Source organism: Myotis davidii, unplaced genomic scaffold, assembly GCF_000327345.1.
Source record: "Myotis davidii unplaced genomic scaffold, ASM32734v1 scaffold2556, whole genome shotgun sequence".
Taxonomy (NCBI): Eukaryota; Metazoa; Chordata; class Mammalia; order Chiroptera; family Vespertilionidae; genus Myotis; species Myotis davidii.
The window spans coordinates 44434-57118 of NW_006288542.1; the positions used below are offsets into that span (position 1 = coordinate 44434).

The 12685-nt window shown below is 39.0% G+C and overlaps 1 pseudogene; it reads left to right on the top strand.

Moving 5' to 3' along the window:
* Positions 1–11260: 11260 nt before the first annotated feature.
* On the top strand, positions 11261–12098 carry LOC102763003 (annotated as a pseudogene).
* The last annotated feature ends 587 nt before the right edge of the window (positions 12099–12685 follow it).

Consider the following 12685-nt stretch of genomic DNA (forward strand, 5'->3'; position numbering starts at 1 on the left):
ATGGGAGGGAAAAAATGATTCTGACCAAGCCTCAAACTTTATTCTTACAGCGGCAGAATATATACTGTTTTAGGGACGGGGGGTGGGTAAGGGGTGGGTAAAGGGTGGGTAAAGGGTGGGTTATCTTTTAACTCCTGGCCAATTTGCAAGACACAGGTGGTTTCTGGTAATTAGGAGTTTCCGAAGGAACCAGAAACTTATAGTTCTTAAGATGGCTTTGTCTAAGCCAATATTTCTAATGGCTCCCAACACGCTGCCATCTTTGAGGGCATGGCAGTCAATTAGCATATTCCCTCCTTATTGGCTGTGGGAGCTGCCATCTTTGAGGGTGGGGCAGTTAATTAACATATTTCCTCCTTATTGGCTGTGGCCGCCACCATCTTTGTGACAGTGTGAGGGTCAATTAGCATAGTCCCTCTTTATTAGATAGGATACCTTGCCTTTGTAGTTTTCAATATAATTTCCAGTATAAAAAAATCTCTCAAAGCACCTCATTTTAACTGAATATATATTTCTTTTATCCTCACTTGAGGATATGTTGTTTTTCATTGATTTTTTAAGAGAGAGGAAGGGTGAGAGAGAAAGAAACAATGGTGTGAGAGAGAAACATCAATCAGTTGCCTCCCATATGCACCCCATCTGGGGATCAAATCCACAACCTAGATATGTGCCCTGGACAGAATCAAACCTGCAAACTTTTGGTGTATGGGACCATGCTCCAACCAACTGAGCCACCCAGCCAGGATTTAACGGAAAATTTTTTTTAAAGAAAAGTACCTTCATTCTTAGACTCTTAAGGTATATTTAAGTGGCAAGTTGTCATTTAGCTGGTTATTCAGAATATTTAAACATTATTTGTCATGAGAATAGAATAAAAACTCTATTTCTATAAATTTTGTTAGCTATATTGTGCATCCTAAGAGGATTAGTAATTTTTTTTGTTTGTAATAAACTATAATATCCATAGCAATGAGAAAGAGTAAAGCAAAATAACACAAGGTAGAAAATAAAAATATTTATATTTGCTTACAGAATGTGTTTTTAAACTTCTTGTGGAATGTGTTTTCAAACTTACAATTAACTGGGTTTATATGAGTGGGATTTTAAACCAAACATTACAGCACAAACTGTAAAAATAGAATGCGATTTGATAGAAATGACATGAAATCAAAGACAGTCTAATTCCACAAATTTTTTATAGTTTTACTATGAGGCTCTGGCTAATTGTGTGTTCATTGGAAAAAGTTATTTAGCTGTTTTAGGCTTTATTTTCTTATTTGACTATTAAAAGAAATCAGACTAGGTAAATTCTGAAGGCTTTTTCAACTTTTATTATTCCGTGAAACTATGATGCTTAGGTACTTGGGAACCATCTATTTTCTCACTTAAAACAAAAAATCCTCACATGAGGATATCTCTTTATTGATTTTTTTTTTTTTTTTTTTTTTTTTTTTTTTTATAGATGTGTGATTTTAAAACCTGGCACAGGAAAGGAAAGAAACATTGATCAGTTGCCCCCTGTACATGCACTAACCTGGGATAGAACCTGCAACCTAGGTATGTGCCCTGACTAGGAATCAAACCATAACCTTTTGGTGTATGGAATGACCCTCTAACAAACTGATGATCCTCTTGGCCAGGGCCATATATTCTCACTTTTTAATTTTTCTATCCCAGACACCCACATGTCAGATCAATTCTTTCCCTCACCATGGTTTTTTAAATCTGTAATCAGCATATAGCATTGTATTAGTTTAAGGTGTATGCATAATAATTTGATATCCTATCTAATAATAGACAAACATGGTAATTGACCATAACTTCACTACACCTCCCAATTGGCTAATCAGTGAGATATGCAAATTAACCCAACCAAGATGGCGTCCAGCAGCCATGCAGCTGAAGCGAGCAGGAGGCTTGCTTGCTCCAGTGATGGAGGAAACCAAGGCTCCCTGCCTGCTATGGCCCAGCTCTGAGCTCCGAAAGCAGCACAGTTTCAATTATAGAAGCTACACAAACACCAGATACCTGCTTTCAGCAGGTTGTAGCCTCAGAGCTGAAGCAAGAGGAGCTGGCTCTCAGTTCCAATGACAGCAATAAAGTTTCAATTATAGAAGGTAAATAAATCCCAGAATTAAAAAAATAAGAAAAAAAAAGGAGAAACTGGGAGCTTCAGTCATCAGCCATCCTTAAAAAGCCATCAGCCCCTCATCCAGGCTGGCCAGGACCCCCCCACCCTGATCCAGGACACCCTTCAGGGCAAACCAACCTGCCCCCACCCATGCACCAGGCCTCTATCCTATATAGTAAAAGGGTAATATGCAAGCTGACCCTAACAGCAGAAAGACTGGGAATGAATGGTCACTCTGACACACACTGACCACCAGGGGGCAGACTCTCAATGCAGGAGCTGCCCTCTGGTGGTCAGTGCACTCCCACATGGGGGAGCTCTGCTCAGCCACAAGCCAGGCTGATGGCTGCCAGTACAGCGGTGGTGGTGGGAGCCTCTCCTGACTTCTCAGCAGCGCTAAGGATGTCCGACTGCAGCTTAGGTCTGCTCCCCGCTGGCAAGTGGACATCCCCTGAGGGCTGCCAGGCTGCCAGAGGGATGTCTGATTGCCAGCTTAGGCCCAATCCCCTGGGGAGCAGGTCTAAGCCAGCAGGTGGTCATCCCCCGAGGGGTCCCAGACTGTGAGAGGGCACAGGCCATGCTGAGGAACCCCCCCACCCCCGAGTGCACAAATTTTTGTGCACCGGGCCTCTAGTATGTATATATTTTGAAATGAGTTATATGACATTTTAGTTAACATTTATCATCTAACGTAGTTACAATTTTATTCTTGTCATGAAAACTCTCAAGTCAGATCAATTTTGAACAGATTTCACTGAGACTAAGCATTTTAAAAGATATCCGTGAACACAAGGAAAAAATTAAGGTCCCTAAGCTATTATATCTGAGTTATTTCACAGGATTATGTTAGGGATCCAATGAGAAAAGTGATTTAGAAATTGCTTGTAAAAAGAAAAGCACTACATAAGTGTTGTTTGTTATTACTGTGAGTTAATGCAACTGATGTTTGAGGGAACACCTCTCAGTTTATACTTTCGAATGAATCGTGTCATTTTATACGTAAAGATCTTGGTTTGCAGTTAACTTATTCCAATAAAGGTGTTATTACTTAAAATATTTGGGGGATTTTTTCTTTGGGGAATTTATTTCAACATGGTTTTAAACATTGTTAGGGTTGAGATCTATTTGTCTTTTAGGCATGGATTTGGTTTTGGAGGCAGCCAAACATTATTCTGATACCAATTTGTTGAATAAATGAATGTTCAAATTAAGTAATGCTGGGTTTTGTTCAAGAAAGGAAGTGCATGTGTTTGTGTTTATGTGTGTGTTATGTACATTGGAGGAAGCGTAGTATAATATGAAAAAGGGGAAGGGGTTTGAAAATTGCCTGTTGCCCCAGCAGGCTTGGCTCAGTGGATAGAGCATTGGCCTGCGGTCTGAAGGGTCTCAGGTTCGATTCTGGCCAAGGGCACATGCCTGGGTTGTGGGCTCCATCCCCAGTGTGGTGTGGGCAGAAGGCAGCCAATCAATGATTCTCTCTCATCATTGATGTTTGTATCTCTCTCCTTCTCCATTCCTCTCTGAAATCAATAAAGAAATATATTTAAAAAAAGAAAGAAAATTCCCTGTCAAGGCAAATTTAAAAATAATTTTACAAATTGTATTGAGGAATGACAGCATCTTCAAAATAAATATATTGCCTCCCAAAGTAAATATGTTGAAAATGTAACACATTTGATCTAGAAATTATGTTCATTGAAAAATCAGACTCACTTCTTTGTAGTTGCATTTCATATGGGAACTCTTAACATTTTTACCATTCTCAACTGGGGCAATGGACACCAAGTATAATACATTACGTATTCTTTAGGGTCTTGATATGTTTTCAATGAAATTAGGTATGTGTCTAAACTACCATGAGACAAAGAAATCTCAAACTTCACTTAAAACACATAGCGAAAACCATGTTCCAAAATATAGCCATATAGTCAATATGGCTACAGATAATTTAATACCTTTAATGTCTTTTGTAATATTTTTTAAAACTTGCACCATTTAAGTTATGGCACATTTCCAGTTAAAACATTTATAGTAAAACAGATAAAGATGGGGTATAAATTAATGCTGTGATTTTTGAGACTAAGTTTTTTAAAAATTCTATAGTCATTGTCCATGAAAGTACCAGAAAAATGTGACTCAGTATGTACATACCTCTTCACTTGTTTTCCTGTACTTCTATTTCTAAGGCTTACAAGACTGCATTTTTCCTATACTACTTCCTGTGCCCAGAATAAATAAGTATTCTTCTTAAGAAGTAAATGTTGCATGTGAATATGCAAATTACCAACATCATAAATGAGAAGTAAATTATTAACTGAATTAAATGTGATTTATGGAAATCTTATAAATGTACATTTGCTATGTATTTAGAATTGCATTTTGAATATGGGGAATGAAAAGAAAATTCGAGTTTTAAAAAACTGGTCTTAAAGTAGAAAAAAATTTTAAATTGACACAGTGTTTATTTCCATCAAAATATAATTTATATTATCAATGTATGTTTATTGCCCAAGTATATTGCCAATATACAGTATGCTTATTAACACAGTAATTATTTGTTCTCATCAATAACCAGATCTCAGTATCCTATCTAATAATAGACAAAATGCAAATTGACCATACCTTCGTTATGACCACCATTGGCTAATCAGAACAATATGCAAATTAACTGCCAACAAAGATGGCAGCTAATTTACATATACCGACTGGGAGCGAAGACTGAAGACACCATAGAAGGAAGCCAAGCAACAGAGCTGAGGTAGCGGAGATGGGTGGGAGAGAAGCAGCAGAGAAGGGCAGTGTAGGAGTGGCAGAGAAGGGCAGGGTAGGAGTGGCAGAGACAGGTGGGGTAGGAACTGCAGAGACAGGAAAAAACCCCTATTCTTGCAGGAATCTTTCTGCAAATGGGCCTCTAGTGAGATAATAAAGTTCATTAAAGTGGAAAATTCCTAATTCTACCTGGCTGAATTTAGTATAAAATTGGGTTTATGCTGTGAGAAAGTAAAATTTAATAGCTGGCAATTCCTGCTCCTACACCTCTAATACTGCATAGAGATTTCAGCCCCTATCGCTGTTGGAAAATACCAAAGGCTCTTTAGTTATTTAACTGTAATTGCATCATAAGCCTAGAAAATCCGGAACAATTCCATGAGGGTTTAAAAAATGGAATGTTGGATTCGACCTCTAGCAATATGGTAGATAAGACTCAATGAAAGATTTTACTTTTACTAATGAAAAAATCTGAAAAAATATTTTAAGTTTTTTAATGTATATTTTATCTATCAAAGAAACAGGAAATCATCAGGACACCAATACAAAGTATAAGAGAGAGATATAAGCCCTTAATCTAACTTTCACCCTGAAGGCTTCCATAAAACACCGATGAACTTGAGATTTATTTTAAGAACTATGAGAGTATTGGAGGCTACACTAGAGCCTAGCTTGGGAGACATGTAATAGCAGAAATCATTCTCCCTTACCCATACAAAGCTGGAGCCCAGTGTCATGATGAATTTGAGGTAAGCCTGCCCTAAAGATGGGGCCAGCAGCTAAACCTACCTGTGGGAGAGTATCCACTAAAAATGTATAACTTCATGCTGATTTGTGTTCCAAAGTCAGTGAAGAAAATTAAGCTGAAAATATGTCTAAAAGTGATCTTGAATTATTGGCTTCTGAGTACTCGATAGAAGCAAATTCAGAGCCTATCTGCCAAAACTCACATTCAACCTGAGGCTCCAACAACTCTCAATGATAAAGTTCCAAGGAAGTGGTTACTATTGCAAAACAAACCAAAAAATATCACAATATGAACAAGGAAACAGATTTCAACATTTTGCATTATATGAAAATATAATATAACATATTTTTGGTATCGATAAAGAAGTTGAGATGATAACAATTATGAGTACAAACTAAGTAACTATTTTAAAAATGAACAAAGATATTTTATTAAGAAATAAATTTAATTTCTAGAAATGAAAGATATAGTATAGTAATTGAAATAGAAACTTAGTAGCTAGATTAGGCAACAAAGTAATAAAAAGGGAATTGATAAACTAGCAAACTCATGTGACGAGATTATCAAGAATGTAATACACACAGACAAAAATCAATAATATGAAAACTAGGGTTAGCAACATATGTGTAACTATGTAGTCATAGTTCCAGAAAAAGAGAATAGGATGAATGAAAAAATAAACACAGAATTGTCCAAAATTGATGAAAACCAAAAATTAATCAAACCAAAAGGAATACATCCTAAACATAACATAACTAGAGGCCCAGTGCACAAAAATTTGTGCACTTGAGGGAGTCACTCAGCCTGGCCTGTGCCCTATCGCAGTCTGGGACCCCTCAGGGGATGACCACCTGCTGGTTTAGGCCCTGGGGGAATGGGCCTAAGGTGGCAGTCAGACATCTCTCTTGCTGCCCAGAAGCCCTCAGGAGATATCCACTTGCCAGCAGGGAGCAGACCTAATCTGCAGTCAGACATCCTTAGCACTGCTGAGAAGGCAGGAGAGGCTCCCACCACCACCGCAGTACTGGCAGCCATCAACCTGGCATGTGGCTGAGCAGAACTACTCCTGTGGGACTGCACTGACCACCACCAGGGGGCAGCTCCTGCATTGAGTGTCTGCCCTCTGGTTGTCTGTGTGTGTCATAGTGACCAGTCATTCCCAGTCGTTCTGCTGTTAGGGTCAATTTGCATATTACCCTTTTATTATAGAGGAGTGCCTGGGTGAGGGGCTGAGGGCCATTTTTAGGCTGGTCACAGCCCCTCAGGATGGGGTCCTGCTGGGGTGCCTGGCCAGCCTGGGTGAGGGGCTGATGGCTGTTTGCAGGCTGGCCACAGCCCCCAGCCACCCAAACTCCCAGTGGAGGCTGGCTGGAAGCAGGTATCTGGGATTTATTTAGCTTCTATAATTGAAACTTTGTTGCCTTCAGTGGAGCTCAGAGCCACCGTGGCAGGTGGGAAGCTTGGCTTCTTCCATCACTGGAGCAACCAAGCCTCCTGCTTGCTCCAGCTCTGTGGCTGCTGGCCACCATCTTGGTTGGGTTAATTTGCATATAGTTGCTCTGATTGGCTGGTGGGCATGGCATGGGTGTAGCAGAGGTGAGGTCAATTTCCATGATTCTCTCTTATTAGATTAGATAAGTATTCATTTTGAACTATAATAGTTTTTAAAATTTTTATACAGCACTACTAATAGTACTACTCATAATATACCAAATGCATTTTTGGACTTCTGTGGTTCTTTTGCTTTAATTACCATATTTGTCTTTCATTAGTGTTGATTATGTAAGATAATTCTATTTTCTTAGGAAATGCACACTAAAGTATTTAGGAATAAAGAGGTATCATATCTGCAACTTACAAATGGTTCATATATTATATCTCACAGACCTACATTTACATTTATTTAGGTAATAGACAAGAAGGGAGAAAGGATAAAGTAAATGTAGGAAAATGTTAACATTTGAGGAATGGTTTTAGGAATTTTTTTGTACTATTTTTGTGACTTTTCTATAAGACTGAAACTTCTAATACAAAATATTTCTAAAAGAAAAAATTTAAAAATAATTTTAACACATTATAACCCATTATATGAAATAGACCATGAATTCATATTGATAAATGAATAAATTAAAAGTTTAATGAAGAAGAGATATTTACACTGACTCTAAAAACTTCCCTATAAAGCAATAATTGTGAAGTGAAAAAAGAAACATTACAGTGGAGAAACCCAGTAGATACTGCCTTCACTGATCAACATTAACATCACAAAGAATGACAAATCAAAACTGTAGGTCACATCACAGGATGCAATGAGAAGAGTATAGGACTACTTCTGTGATGCTCTTGCTAAAAATGTCTGATCTAAATCCTACATAATAAAAGCCTAAAATGCTAAGTGTCCGGTCATCTGTTCAACCAATCAAAGTGTAATATGCTATACTAAGGCCATTCAACCACTTGTTATGACATGCACTGACCACCAGGGGGAAGACACTCGACCCGGTAGATTAGCTTGCTGCTTGAGTCTGGCTGATGAAGACAGGCTGGACATGTCCTGGAGCCCTTCTGCGGTCCCTCCCCGGCTGGCCAACATCCTGTGTCTCCCCTCACAATCCAGAACCACTCAGGGGATGTTGGAGAGCTGGTTTCAGCCCAATCTTGCAGGCCAGGCCGAGGGATCCCACTGGTACACAAATTCATGCACTGAGCCTCTAGTATCATCATAAGGAAACATCAGAAAAACCCATGATCTGAAATTGAAGGACGTTCAACATACATTAGTTGAACTTCCTCTTCAAAGGATTCAATGTCATGAAAGTCAAGGAAAGACTAGGGACCTGTTCCAGACTGAAGGAAAAGAATAGAAACTACAGCTCAATGGAACCTATGGGTCTGAACAGGGTCTTCATGCTACACAAACAAGTGGCAAGATTTGAAAAGGGTGTGAGGATGAAACTATAGAATGTATTAGTGTGAATTTTCTGGTTGTGAAGGTGGTATGGTAGACAAGTGGAATGTACTAAAGCAATAAAGCATGGTGACACAGTGTAACAATTTACTCTCAGATAGTCCAGGGCAACAGAGTTCTTTGAATTAAACCTTGTAACTTTCTGTAATTTTAAGATTCTTTCTAAAAATTCATTCAATAAATGGAAAAGTAGAAAAGCCTTAGGCAAACTTTATTTCCCCCACAAGGAAAAATTTTTAAATCTGTGTTTAAAATTGCATAAGTCCAATGCCACTATAACAATTTTAATATAGCTAAGTAGGAGCCATAGCAGCAGATACCAAAATTATCTCTGTCTAAATCTTTAGGACCAAATATTGTGATAAAATTGGAATATGTAAAAAAATCCATCAACTAGCATCACTAAAATATGAATAAGTTGTTTGCTTTGATGTTGTTTAAACAGTTGGTATTTGGGAAATTTGAATATGTATAATTCAATAGTGCTGGCTTTCATTTACAAAATCTGCTTAAAACTTACTTAGATGCCCCCAAAATACCCCAGTTTAAAATACTATATAAATTTTCATCAAACATAGGATCAATTTTTTTTTCTTTAATAAAAAGTTCACGTCATGTGTCTAATGGAAAACAAATGTTATGTAAACAGTACAGTAAATAATTTTTCACTGTTTATGTTTCAGATCATGTGATTTTTCAGCAAAATCTCTTTATATTCTTTTTGTGTTTTCAAAAGTAAATCTTGACATGAACTTGACTGACTGATTGATCCTACAGATCCTACAGGACAAACTCTATAGGATTCAGCTTCAAATTTAGCAGCATCTGGAAAGAAAAAGAATTATATTCTTTAAACTACAACTAAGTATAAGTGTTAAAAACAATAAAGACATCTATATCTGGGTACAATACACAACACAAGAATACTGTGAAACGTAATTATTAATTCAGTGGTTGCACACTATATTAATTGGTATCATGGCTAAGTATCAGAGCTTCTGGTTTTCCCCATACTCAACACCATGCACTTAAGGTAGTGTGACAAGCACTGGAGTTACAAGATGAAGATGACACAGCCCTCCCCTGAACAATCATCTCTATATATAAATGGCTAATATGCAAAGTGTCCCCTCAGGAGTTTGACCCGGATTCCGTAAGTTCGAACGCTGCTATGCTGTGTGTTGACCACCAGGAGGTGCGTGGAATGAAGCAAGGCCTCAACCTGGAGCTGGAAGGCCCCAATCGGCCCTGATTGCCAGCCAGGCCTAAGGACCCTACCTTTGCACAAATTCGGGCACCGGGCCTCTAGTTTACTGTAAACTGAAAAAACAACAATGAGCAGGCAATTTCCACTCAAAGTCATAGATATCACCAACCAATATAACACAGGGCCCTATTGGAGCGCACAGAGGAGACATCCCAGTTTTGTGTCAATATTGTCAGCTTTTTGGTGGAGGTGATATGTAAGTTGATACCTGATGGACAAAAAAAAAAAAAAAAAAAAAAGTATGCCAGAAAGAGAAATGAAGCAGATGCCAGAACTAGAAATGAGGAATAACATTTGTGGAACTGGAAAAGTCTAGTTTAGCTAGCTGCTAGAGCAAAGGGGCAGAGTAGCAAATATAAGGCTGCATTATTCGACAAGAACTAAATGGGTTTCAGTGTTTTTACTCCACGCAAAGGAATTTGGAGTTTCCATGAGGGTAAAAGAATGCCAAGTCAATGACTGGAGTTTTGAATATTGCCCCTCAGTTGACAGTTACATGAACTGTAACTGCTTGACAGTATTACTAGATGAGTCTGGTTACTTGGCCTTATGTCACTAGTAAAATCATGAGGAGTGATGAAGCCAGTTTTCTGATCATATTTTCAGTGTGCAGGCCGACAGTCCATGGCAGAGGGAAGGAAGAGAATAGCCAGAAATGAAGAGAGATGCATAGTGGTGGACTTCTGATGTCTTTAAAGAGCTGTGGAACATGGTGATTACATGTGGGATAAGTATATTCTCCCTTATGACTGTTTATATTTCACATTTTTCATTCACATGGAAAAAATATTTAATGCAGTATATATTATCCAAACATGGAAACAGGTGCCATTTCCTATACTCAGTTTATTTGCAAAATCAATGATATCTAATTAATTTTGGCAACATACCTTCTTTTCGTTCTCTAGTTAGGGTTTCTCCATACTCCTGCCATATCTGAAATAGGTCAAATATTATTTAAACTGCTATTTATAAATAAATTTAGTTTTTTGTGATTTTCTTTTTTACTTAAATTGATTTTTCTTTTAAATGATCTTTACAGCCCCCTTCAGGCCAGGTGCTGCTTGCCTACAGCCCCCCTGAGTTGCCTTTCCCTGTTGGAGGGGGGGGAGAGGGAGAGGGCTGCCCATGGGGGCACTGAGTGGCCACATGGGGTTCTGTGCCTCGCGGGCATGTTGCTGGGTAGGGGTCTGCTCCTGGAGGCGCTTCAGCTTCTCCTGCCCCTCTTGCCACTCCTTCCTGATCCCCAGGCCCCAGCCCAGGCCAAAGCAATGAGGACCCTTCCGCGGTGTACCTGGAGCAGAGGCCTTTGTTGGGAAGAGGCGGTGTCTAGTGTCTTCCAGGAAACCGGATGGAGCCCGTGGTGACCCGTGGAGACCCTGTTCCCAGCGCTGGGGATCCAGAGGCAGCCTGACTCGGGCTGTCATGGATACGCTGGTAGAACTCTGTGTCGTCATTCTAAATCATGAAAAAGCAAATAGGAGAGATAAGTGACTCCGGAATCAATATATTCAGATGAGTCTGTTGCTTCACATTTTGCCCTTGTCACTGTTTTTTGATGAAGACATCAAAAAACACTTTAAGGATTCAGAGAAAAAAAACCTTTTCCTAAAGAAAAGAGTAAGATTTTTCCGAAGAAAAGCTTACAGGCGCTGTATTAGATGAAAAAGCATGTTCTGTGGGCCGAGAACAAGTAAATAAGGCTTTATCATGCATGCTGAGAGTTTGCGTTGATAGAGATAATTTAAAGAGAAAGTTAGATAAAATGAACTGAGACAACCCGAACGTTTAAAAGTACTGAATGAACAGCAGCAGTCTAAAGAAGCAGAAGTCCTCAGGCCACAGAGATGGGAACACTGCAGGTGATAAGGAATTTAAATCCACCTTCATCAAGCTGGGAGGTGGAAGAGCTAAGTTGTGACCTGAAGATCCATGGCTGGGAACAAGAACTAGAACCGATGAAAAAAGAATGTAACTCTCTCAGAATAGAGCCTCAAAAAGCCAAACAAACACATCCATCTCAGGAAGACAATCTGCAGAGCAGAGCTCTCCAAAGACTAAGCATTTCAAATGATGATATGCAAAATGTATACTGGGAGCTGAAGGGAGAAATGTCTAATTTGCATCTGGTGACTCAAGTACAGATTGAACTGAAAACCCCAACTGCAATCAAGAAAGCCTGTGCCCCGTAGGATTCCCATAAGACCTTGGCGAAGACAGCACAAAACTGCACTTGACGAATTTCACTGCAACAAACAAAAGACACCCCCCTCTCTCAACAAATGGCAAAACTCTTTGTCATACCACAGCTTCCCCTTTACCAGGAGATGGAAAGGTTTTATCAGAGAAAGTGGTTCCCCGTCATGCACAGATACTAAGAGACCCATTCCTCATGACTACACAAACTCTAAGGGACATTATTCACATGGAAGAAATTCCCTGGAAGATAATTCCCAAGCCCTCCTAAATCAAGTGAGACAGCATTTGGGGAGACTAAAAATGAAACGTTGCCTTTACCCATCCTGCCACCACCGCATCACTTGGATCAACATAATCAAAACTGCCTTTATAAGAATTAATTCTGAAGAGATCTGTGACTTGGTCATGAGGTTGCTGAACCTGCCCCAAGGGCACTCTTGAGATATTCTTTAATAAACTGAAAGCGGGATTTGATTAAACTTTTGCCAAGTTCCTCAATGTACACTTTGCACATACTGTAACGTATTATGTAGTTGATTTGCCAATAGGAGAGAGCAACCCTTTGTCTTCACATTCTGCCTAACAATCATATATATATATATA